We start from the raw sequence: 12,047 nt of genomic DNA, 5'->3' as shown, positions 1-12,047 counted from the left end.
CCATTGTAGATGGCAGATGTATATACAAGAAGAAAAAGTCACATAGTAAGAAAGGAAGCCAGAGAGCGGGGCAAGGCCAATCCCTCTGGGTTGTAACAGTTCACTCTCATAACTCAGTAAGAACTGGCTATTCCTCCTGAAAGCAGCACCCCTAATGGCTGCTCAGTAGCCCCTTCCCAAAGCTCTCCATCACCTCCTAACATAGCCACACTGAGGACTCGGCTTCTGGTGCCTAAGCCTCCAGCAAAACTCAAACTGCATAAAAAATGTAGCACTCCCCTGGGCTAGCCTGCAGTCAGGAGTCTTGTCAGCAAGCTGATGACTGACTTAGACAAACCCTTATACAAACTCAGATGACTCCTCAGCATTTGCCCATTGAAATTACCCCCAGCAACTAAGCACATACCTGCATTCCCAGCTCTTGGGAAGTTGTGACAGGGGGTCATGAGTTCAAGGCCAGCCTGGGCTATAGAGTGAGACCCTATCTCAAACAACAAAAATAACCTCAAGCAGACACCATAGTTTTCCCATCATTGTTCTGACTAATCCCATTCAGGGCATTCTGTTTTATTCTTCCAAGCTTCAGGAACCAGTCCATTCTAAACAGAAACTGCCACCTCGAATTTGGTTCAAAGCCTGCTCCCTTTACACTCAGCTCCAGCCGTCCCTGTGCTTATAAAGGAAAAGCCATCCTGGCCTTCCTCCTTTTCCTTCCCGCTGTTTGGTCTACAGAGTTGTAGCAGGCAGGGAGTCACAAGAAAAATGACAAAAGTCTACTTTGACTGCCACTGATGCCACGTGGCCACGAACCTCATTTGTGAGCTGGTGTTGAAGTGCAGGCTTTGTCTACAGTGTGCTCCAGAACAGGCAGCATGGCTTTGGTCCACGGGGTGCTCCTGCTGTCTCTATCTTCCCTAGAAGAGTACAGAAGCACCTTTCTGATGGCTTCAGCCCAGGTCCACTGGCCCAGGATGGTCACATCCCCTTGCCCCACCTATGAGTAAGCATCAGCAAGCTGTGCTCAGCCACATGGCCCTCTCACCGCTAGTCAAGCTGGGCCCACACCCCAGTCCCCCTGGGGAAGGCCAGCAACAGAATCCATCTCCCTGCTTGTTCCCCATGCCAGACTTTCCCCAGAACTCCCACCTGGCCACAACTCTGGTGGCTGAAGGCAGCTGAGCCCTAAGTCTTAGCTGCAGAGCAAGTCCCCAGCTGTGGAAGACAGGTTTGTGTCTCTATTTGCAAACTTCACAACTCGGTCACCTTCTCTACCAGTGATTCCTGGGGCCTGCCCTTCACCTTGAGTTAGGGACAGCGATGTTCATTCTGCCTCAGAGACTGTGCCTCAGCCCCAGTGAAGGTTGAAGTAAGGCAGACAGACAACCTCTCTGGCCTCTGATGGAAAACGCCAGAGATTTTCATTACCTCCCACTCACAGGAGGCTTGTCTAGACTGAGTCCTCAAGTGCCAGGTCATCTGTGCTTTCCAATTACCCACTTTAAGGCAGCTCCTGTACCGTACAGGGGTCAGAGACACCAAATCCAGCAGCAGCATGCTGATTGCCTTTGGCTTCCCACCCTCAAGGAGATTCCTAGGACGTAGCATTAAAAAACAATGTACGCCAGGTATCTATCCAACTCAGGCACAGGCTCCCTGAGAAATGAATCTAATAAACATCTTGTCCTATTTGGGTTCTGAACAATTTAGGAACAAAATAGGGCTGGAGAGATGGATCTGTGGCCAGGACTAATTGCTGCTCTTCTACCTGGGTTTGATCTCAGGTAGACATGACAGCTCACAACCATCTGCATGTCCAGCTCCAGGGGTTCCAATGCCCTCTTCTGGCCTCCACAGACACCAGGCACACATGTGGTGCACAGACAGACACACAGCAAAATATCCATATACATAGTAAAATTAAAAAAAAACAGTATGAGAGTTGACATTTGAAATTATCTGGTTTTTATGTTGTTTATGTCCCGCTGGCTAGAACTTAGTAACATGGTCACAGTTAACTACCAGGTCATCTGAAAGTGTGGCCATTAGCTAGATGGACTTCCACTAAGCTAATACATAGAGTTTCTATCACAATAGCAAAGAAAGGTAACCACTAGCCATCATGACTCTAACCCCCAACACACAGGCAATGCTGGACAAAGACATGCAGGAAACCCAGAGAAGCCAAGAGCACAGAGAGAAAATGGAATCTTTCATATCTAATTGTTCTTTCCAAATTACCCCAACAAGCAAGTCCCCATTCCCTGACCCTGAATGGGGCAGAGGGAAGCTTCAAACTTTCATAGGAGGAACTATCCCCTATAAAGAAGAGGCCTTACCCCAGAACAAGTTCTGCTCTCTTAATCCTCTCTGCCCTTTCCCACCATACGGGGCTATTTATCAGTCCAAAGCCACTATGTCAGATCTGTAATGTTCTTGAGATACCCTGTGCTCCCCATGTGCAGCATTGTTTGATTAGCTTCATGCTGACTCTGGCCCATTGCATGATGCTTTCTGCTGACTCTGTCCCATTCCCCCCCTGAAAATAATATGTAAGATGCTATATAATCTTAATATATACTTCTTAATATGCTTGCTTGGCATAAACCATGGCTCAAGCAAGACCTCCCGGTCCCAAACTTTTTGCCTTCTCTATCTTCTATCTCCTGGTTCTCTCCCTCAGAACCCTGTCACTGAAGAACCTCCTGGTCCAGGTCATTTATAGCCAATCTATAATAGATTATCTTTCTAATGAAATTTCAGTATTTGAACACATGCAGACATAATTAAAGTATTCAATGCAAGCATGTTAGCAGCATTAAAACAGCTTAACTATGTAAAAAATATAAGAGGATTTGGTGTTGTTTTAAAGTAGACAATTACATTACCCCACTCCTCTCAGTGGATACAGTGGAGTGTATTCTTCCTAATATTTTATAGTCCTTAGAAATAGGAGCAGGGCACCTCCTAGTGGTCTATGGGAAAATTACATACATCTGTAAATATTTCTGATGGCCTATGCAACTCTAAAGAAGGATCTGGGTATTTTCTTTAATGTGACAACCACACACTTCATCCCACATGATGTGACCTTCTGGTATCACCAGGTCATAAAATTACCAGTCCAAGATTTCCAGTCCAGTGAATGATAAGTGGTTAGTGAGTCCCTGCTTCCTGTCAGAGTCTGAGACTTGGGCAGCAAGGCTTCCTGATTTCTACAAGCTCGCTCATGCTGATTGGGAAGCTGCCCTGAGGGTGATAGGAGAGACGAAGGAAATAGAAATAATTACTTAAACACGGACCACAAACCCAAATACCGGTGACTGCTGGGGAATAGTCGTGAAGGGGGTGTGATGGTTACATATCTCTGCAACTTGACAGTGTTTAGGACCACCTAGGAGACACACCACACCCCTGAGCATGTCTGTGAAAGTCTTTCTAGAGAGGTTTAACTGAGTGTGGACAGGACCATGCCATTGTCTGGGGTCCCAGACTAAAGAAAAGGAGAGCCACACAGAGCACACTGCACACTACTCCCTGATGATGGACACACAGGACCAGCTGTCCCACGTCCCTGCCGTCACAGACAGAGCAGCCCTTACTGCCTTTGCCTCCCTGCCCAGGCATGATAAACTGTACCCTCAAACCATGAGAGAGCAGGGTAAACTGGAGAGAATGGAGCTAACTCCATCCCAAGAAAAAAAAGCCACCTTGAGAAATTCCGTGTGTGGCACAAGGCTGACTCAGCTTCAGCCAAGGAGCCATAAACAGTTCCAAGGAACATCCAAACTGTGCCTGCCCCAGTCCAAAAAAGTCAAAACAATAACTAATTCTGAAAAACAACATCTGCTCATCGCAAATGTCCTTCCTTTGTGGGCAACTGTTGGTAATAATTTTGAAATTTCCCTAGACCCCAGTCAATGAATCCAAAGGTCACCTACTCTTACCCAATCCTCAATAGCCAAGGCATGTACCACCTTGCTTGCAGTTTTTTTTTTTTTCTTTTATAAACCCCTTGCAATTGGGGCCAGGCACCAGTTTGCTGGACAGGTTGCCTGCCAAGTCTTGTACCTTAACAATAAACCTTGTGTGTTTGCATTGGTGAGTCTGCTCCTTGGTGGTCTTTTGGGGGTCCCACAAACTAGGCATAACAACCATAGCTAAAATAAACTTGTCCTTCTTAGTGTGCTTTTGTTAACACAACAAGAACAGTAACTGATATTTAGTGGAAGTTCAACACTACAAATCAGTGTGGTCAGCAGAGGCCTTGTTCATGACGTTTCAGAGAAGAGCCAGGACTCTCTTGGGAACTGACTAGTGACCAAAGGATCCGGCTGTGTTCTGTCCATGTCCAGAAAATTTGAGTGAGCGCAAATTCAAAGCAATAAGCCAAGTTGTCTAGTGAGGAAATTGCATGACAGAACCTATTGCAGGCTGTGAAATGGTAGTTGCTTATTGCTCTTAGATCCTTGTCAAGGGAGTAGAGATAAGTGGGAAATATGCATTGGTGAGAAAAAGTGTGTTTAGGGCTGCAGACATAGGACATGAGAGTAACTGTAATTATTAAAGAGATGAATACCCTTAAACTTCTCCCAGCCTGAGTAAGTCTCAGATGAATAATTAAAGGACCCCAGACCCCTGCCCCCCACGGCACACATACACCCCTGCAGAAGAGGCTAGAGGACTTGGCACTCTTTGCAGCACACACTTCTATCACTCTGTGTAAATTCCCCCTGGGGAAGCAGCTCTGCCCCACTGTTCAGTATGGCTGCTGGGGATAGAGGACTCAGAACTCACTGTCCCTACAGTGTTCCTGCACCCCACATGCTCCAGTGATGAGGTGACAAGGGTGAGACCCTTTAACCTGGTGCACACTAGTACAGCACCAGCTGCATCTAGGCTGGTGGAGTTTGAGGACGTGAGGTTCCCTCTGCTCCTAGCACACCCCAATGGGGCAAGTCAGAGGACATGCAACTTGCCTGTTCCCAGTGCACATTCCCTGTGCCCCATGTACACCAGGCTCATGAACTCAGAGGATTTGTGACATCATCCCACCATACACACACACACACACACACACACACACACACACACACACCAGCACCACCATCCTGGGTGCACTCGGCTTTCGAGGTCAGGGGCTGTATGGAACACCTTCTTCCAACACACAGAAAAGTCAGTGGTGATTCTCCCAACCTTGCCCCAGGTGATCATGGTTGCCTCGGCTACCCACTTGAACTTCAAGCAATGGAACCAAGACCCAACAAGCCACAGAAATACCAAGTACCAAGCCACTCATTCAACATAGGTGTGTTAGAAAGACCTGGTCAAGAAACTAACGCACTGACTGAGCCAGGCAAGGTTCAATGCAAAATGCAAGTCACATGAAAAGCCAAGACAGTAAGTCCTCTCAAACTTTTATGACCCCCCCCAGGAGGCCTCACCCTCTCTGAGGAGTGGATGGGGGATGGGATGGAGAGATGGTGGAGGGGGGGAACGGGAGAAAGGGAAGGAGAGGGAACTGGGATTGGCATGTAAAATAAGATTGTTTTCAATTTAAATAAAAAAATTTAAAAGATGTCCCCTGAAAACAGGTTTTTTTTTTCCTAACCCCATAGTAACACTCCCCAATAGAGTGACTTTGATGGAATTCCAGACAAAGAACTAATACAGACCTGCTCAAAGAATTCAAAAAGGACAGGAACAAACTTGTGGATGGTTTGAAAATGATATGAATAATCTCCTGACGGGAATCCAGGGAACACAAGCAGCTGAATTAAATAAGGGAATCAATTCAGTGTGTGGAAATAGAACTCAACAGAGACAGAAATATTGAAGAAAAACAAGATCAAATGAAACTGGAGATTCTGGAAGTCAAAAAAGCAGCTCAGTGGAGAACCTCAGGGCACAATATCAAGGCCCAGAGACAGTGTAGAGGAACTAGACCACACAGTCGACTCAATGACAAATGTTTTAAGGTATGAATGGAATATACAAGATCTTTGCCACAGCATTTAAAGGCCGTATCTGCAAATTATAGGCAAAGGAGAAAAGGTCTATGGAAAAGTCAATAAAAGTATTTTCAATAAACTCATAGAAGAAAATTCCCCAAATATTCGGAATGAAATGCTCCTCTGGGCACAAGAAAGCCAAATAGAGCTAGGAAAAGAAATCCCCATATAACAGTTCAGTTTTAAAAAAGAAAAGAAAGAGATATAAATATTCAGAACAAAGGAAATATATTAAAGTGAGAGGGGTTGAATCATGTACATAGGCTGGCCTGTGAAAATAAAGGCAAAATTTTCAGTGGAAACCCTAAAAACAAGTAGGGTTTAAAAAGTTGGACGTCAGTTCATGCGGTGGCAGCTAGGCAGTGCAGCTCCATGACAGGTTTGGCATCGCACGCTCGTGCTTCCCACCCAGCGCCACCACGATGGCCAAGAGGAAGGTTAGTGTGGATGGAGCGGCGAAGGCGGAGCCCAAGCAGTGCTCCGGGAGGTAGTCAGCCAAGCCTGCCTGGGCCAAGGTGGATGCGAATCGGGAAAAGGCTGTGGCAAAGGATAAATCATCAGACACAAAAGTGCAAACAAAAGGGAGCTGTCCTGTGCGATAGTCTTGCCGGCAAGAACCACACAGGACATTCGGATCCTTCTGCAGTAAAGCTTTAATGCATCTTGAGAGGAGAGCATAAGCTTACCAGAGCGGAGACCCCGAGCCAAGAATCCCGTCCCCTAATAAAGGCTGGCAACCGCCGCCTGGGACGTGTCACCCCATGATTGGCTGTAGCTCATCGGACCATATGACGCCACGGAATAGGCAGAGATCAAGGAATGGAAAGTTACTCAGCGCCTGCGCGCATTAACTTGTTTACATTCAGTGCCTGCTGGATGCAGGCGCCATCTTGTAATGGAGAATGCAGGGACGGCTCCCTACAGGAAGCAAAGGGCAAACAGGCTGAAGTGGCTGATCGGCAAACTACACATCTGCCTGCAGGAAACGGAGAGACAGGAAACCGGGGTCCAGCCTCTGAAGCAGAAGAGAAAGGAGCCAAGTCCTACTAACATATCCATCATGTCTGTCAGTGGTCCCAGCCTCCCTTCCTGTACAATCCAGAGGCATATTCTTATCAACTGTCTTGTAAATGTGAGTTTTTTAGTAGCTCTAGAAACATTTTTTAAAGGTGGGAGGAAATCCCATCTCATTCCATTTTTTAAGCGTAAATGATTTTGAAGAGGTTAAATCATTTGCTGGTTGTTTATTTTTTGGTGCAACCAGACCATAGCAGAATACTGAATCAGGAGAGGCTGGGGCGGGGTTGGGGGGAGGGGGGAGCAGTCACCATAACATTTCGTAGAGGGGGCTAGTTTTATATCCTACAACACAAAGCATACTGAATGATAATTTGGAATCTGGTCATGCATTTGCGTCTGGAATATTTTCAGTTGTGTTTGGTCTCATGTTTCTAGTAGAACTGTTTCCTTAAAAAACCACTCCTCCGTCCTCACCCTGTCAGAAGTGTTGCTCTCTGGTCATGGCAGTCCATTTTCCTAACAACTGTGATAATGTGCTGTGAAAGATGGAAATTTTGAGTATGGACTGTTGTGGCATAAAATTGTGAGTCGGTGAGATTGAGGATTGTGGTCATTGGATGGTTATGTGAGGTGTTAAGGGGAACTTGCAAGTTTGAGGATGGGGCATCACTGGAATAAGTTCAAAGAGAAACAACATGTGGCTCTTTTGGGTACACAATGTATGACACGTCAGAGTTTGGGTACGCGCTTTGAGAACTGAAATATCTGTGTACTTCACTCCTCCACCAATAAAATCTCAGTTGTGAAAGAGTTAAAAAAAAAAAAAGTTGGGCATCAAGTTCTGAAAGACAACAGCCTCGAACCCTGTTACTGTATCCAGCAAAGTTGTCACAATTGAAGAGAAAGAAAAACTTTACATGACAAAAGCAGGCTGAAGCAATCTATGACCACTAAGCCAGCACTCCGGAGGATATTGGAATGATAAACTCATCTAAGAGGCTGCTGGAAAAGAAAGATAGATGGATGGACAGCTATTAAACAAATAAGGACAAAGAAAACACTATACACAATAACATCAAAAAAATGAGAGGAATTAGCACACCTTTCAGTAATAACCCTGAATACTGAACAGACTCAGATTCTTCATTCAAAAGATACAAACTAGCAGACTGGATAAGAAAACAGAATCCCTGGGCTGGTAAAACGGTTCGGTGGGTAAAGACATCCGCTGCCTGGAGATGTGAGCTCAATACCAAGACTCCCATGATGAAAGTAAAAGCTGACTCCCACAAGCTGCCCTCTGACGTCCATGCATGCAACATGGTGTATGCACACATGTACACATACACTCTCTAAGTAAATAAATAATTAAAAAGAAAACAGAATCTTTATGATTACTGCCTTAAAGAAACACACCTCGCCCTCAAAGATGGACACACTGCCCACAAGACTGGCTGGCATGCATAGTGCCTGAAGGTGATATGCAGACTGGGGGAGAGAATTTACCAGCAGTCTTTCTTTGCTCTGGTCCATGCATGTTAAAACAATGATCTACCAGATAGCTGTACAATAGGGGCATGACTGTTTGGGGAGGGGGGGAACAAACCACTTTCGGATTGAATTTAAAGTCTACTCCATAGGTGGGAAACCACACCTGATAAGGTAAACCAACTCAAAACTCTATGGCTACATTTCCCTTGATTGCCTCCCAGAGCCTGAAATTAAGACTCTATTTCTGGAGACGCCACACTCTTTGGACACAGGACTTAGAGGAGTAAAGCTAGAACAAACCCCAAAGCCTCCTCCATGAACATTAGCTGTCATAGTGTTGGAAAGTGTATACACAATACCAAGGAGATAAGTACTCAATAGTCCTGTCCAGATGCAAAGCCTACGAACCACAGCAATGGCCAGCCGGGAAAGATGTCTCCAGTAGTGGGACACTGTCACCTTTATCTTGGGTTATACAACAGATGTCTAATAGGACTAGACGCCCACTCAACAGGAGGGAATTCATACCGGGCACTGCAAACCTAGCCAACTAGCCAAGGCTAGAAAAGTCACAGACCCTAGTGGAGAACATACTACTGTCATTTTTCTAAACAAATGTAGTTTCTAACTGTATTCCAAATATACTCACAAATAAATGTAGCTCTCACCCCTTTTCAAAGACGCCTCTTTTTTTTTCCTTAAGCTTGAGGGCATTCTATTAGAATTTAAATTAAAAAAAAAAAAGACAAGCTACCTCTCTCAGAGACAAGGAGAAAGGCCATGCCATTTGAGCCAGTGTAGAAGTCAGACACATGGCAGCCAAGCAGTCACATGGTGGGGAAGGAAGTGTTAGAAAAGGAGAAAGGAAGTCTAAAATGCTAGGGAAGCCCAAGGGTTAGGAAGCAGAAGTCATGTGGAAATGGAAAGGAAAAAGTTACACTTTTCTGAATAATTCGGGCAAGTTGGCAGACTCAGAGCAGCATGGCTGAGCTCTGTAAGACTGCCAGAGGGTGGGAATTTAGGAAAAGGCACATGATCTCAATAGAGAACAATTACTCCCCCTATCCCCTTTAGCATGGCTTAAGGTGACCCCAGCTTTCCAGGAGTGACCCCTTGACTAGGTGACTGATCTGGTCTAAGTGGAATATTAGGTTTTTACTCAGGCCAAAGAATCTATTCCCTTGACCAGAGTTCTTTTTTTTCCCTTAATGGGCTTTTATTGCTTCTCTAACATCCCCCCAGGGGTAACCCTGAAATCAGGAGCCAGATCAGGCATCAGAACCCCCAAACACCAAAGAAACTTCTTTTTGAAGCAGAGACAATTATAAAGACCCACAACTGGTCAAATGCAGAGAATAAGGGATTTGGGGGTATCCAGCTCCTACTGGAACATCTGCAATACAACTCCTACATCTAAGGTTCAGGTAACTGTAAAAGATGGGACAGAAAGACTGTAAGAACTGGAAGACCAGAGTGTCCGGTGCTAAGTGATGTCTTCCAGACAGGGTAGAAATGCTGCATTCGTTAAATCTCCACAACACGACTACCTAAAGAAGACCTGCATAATGACAACATCAGTTGACAAGTCAACATGGATGAGGAAATTTCCCAAGACCCTCCCCACAGATGAGGAGCTACAGGAAATCAGTAATGGCTAAGAGGGAATTAATCAGTTTTCTTCAGGGATTAGGCCCAAGATAGGGTATCCAATACCAGGAGTCAGCTCTAAGCACATGTACATGTGAGCAACAGTAAAGGGATTCAGTAGCCTGTGTGTGTGTGTGTGTGTGTGTGTGTGTGTGTGTGTGTGTGTGTGTGTAACAATAATATTTACAGAAAAAGAAGTCATGAATCTGAGAGGGAGTGGGGGGCGTGGAAGGAGTTGGAGGAGGTCTTGTTACTTTTTTATTGCTATGACAAACACCATGACTAAGACAACTTATAGAAGAAATCATCTAATTGGGCTTACAGTTTCAGAGTCTGTGGTGGCTTGAAATGGCCCTCACAGGTCCATAGGGAGTGGCACTATTAGGAGGTGTGACCTTGTTGGAATAGGTGTGGTTTTGCCAGTCTCACCAGGCTCACTGTCTCACCTACTGCCTGCCTATCCAGATATAAAACTCTCAGCTACCTCTCCAGCTCCATGTTTGCCTTTGTGCCACAATGTTCCTGCCATGATGATAATGGACTAAACCTCTGAACTGTGAGCAAGTCACAATTAAATGTTTTCCTTTATACGAGTTTCTGTGGCCATGGTGTCTCTTCACAGCAATAAAACCCTAACTAAGGCAGAGTTCACGATGGCAGAGCAAAGGCATGGTGGCGGGAACAGCTGATTGCCCACATCATGGTCTCCAAGCAGGAGGCAGAGAGGCACACTGGGAATGAGGCAGTCTTCTGAAACCTCAAATACCAATCCCCAATGACACACCTCCTCTAACTAGACAATGCCTCCTAATCCTTCCCTAACTGTTCCACCAACTGGGGACCAAGTATTTAAACATATGAGCCTAAAGGGGCCATTCTCATCCAAAACCACCACATTCCACTCCCTGGGCTGGTGGCCATATCATAATGCAAAATGCATTCAGTTCAACTTCAATACTCCCCATGGTCTTTCAGTCTCAACACTGATTAAAAATCTAAAGTTCAAAATCTCTTCTGAGACTCAAGGCAAACTCTTAACTGTAACACCCTGTAAATTGCATACTTCCACCACACAATGGCTCAGAAAATAAATCACTGTTCCAAAAGGGAGCAATAAGGGTATAGTGAGAAAACACTGAACCAAAGCAAGACCAAAACACTGGAGAGCAACTCCAAATCCTATATATCTATGTCTGTTGTCAGAAGGCCTAGATGGCTCCACCCTTCCAGCCTTGCTGCCTTCAACATAATGCTTTTGTGGTCTTCTTATACACACACACACACACACACACACACAGAGAGAGAGAGAGAGAGAGAGAGAGAGAGAGAGGGACAAAAGATAAATGAGATAAAATTACAGGAATTAGTAAATTTCTCTCAATAACATTCTTAAATGTAAATGCCTCGGCTCATTAATAAAGAAGCACAGATTGCCTTAACAGACTGAAAAAGAAAACTGGATCCAACTTATGTTTTCACCAAGAAACGCACCTTACTGGTATAGACAGCCAGGGGCTAAAAGTCAAAGCATGTAAAACAATATATCAGGCAAATAGAAACAAAAAAAGAACAAGCTGGTATAGCTATTCTGATCTGATACCGTAGATTTCAAACAAAATCAGTCAAAAGATGAAGGAGGCCATTACATTATCCACAAATGGAACAATACATCAAAAAAAAAAAAAAATGAAGGGACAAAGATGACAAGGAGTGGGGACAGCCCACTGTCATATTAATGACAGCCAGCAGAGGGAGAGCTAGACTAGAATAGAATGACCCTGAAGATGTCAACATGTAGCCAATGCTAGACTCAAAACCAGTGATTTTAAAGGGCAATCAAGAGTGAGAACCAAGGCCCCAAAGAATGAACTAAAAGCACAC

General features: G+C 45.0%; 1 pseudogene; it reads left to right on the top strand.

Moving 5' to 3' along the window:
- Positions 1–6,430: 6,430 nt before the first annotated feature.
- On the top strand, positions 6,431–7,058 carry LOC100752110 (annotated as a pseudogene).
- Positions 7,059–12,047: the final 4,989 nt, after the last annotated feature.

The sequence above is a fragment of the Cricetulus griseus genome, chromosome 6 (assembly GCF_003668045.3).
Source record: "Cricetulus griseus strain 17A/GY chromosome 6, alternate assembly CriGri-PICRH-1.0, whole genome shotgun sequence".
In the NCBI taxonomy this organism is placed as follows: Eukaryota; Metazoa; Chordata; class Mammalia; order Rodentia; family Cricetidae; genus Cricetulus; species Cricetulus griseus.
This window is presented reverse-complemented; position numbering and strand designations above follow the sequence as displayed.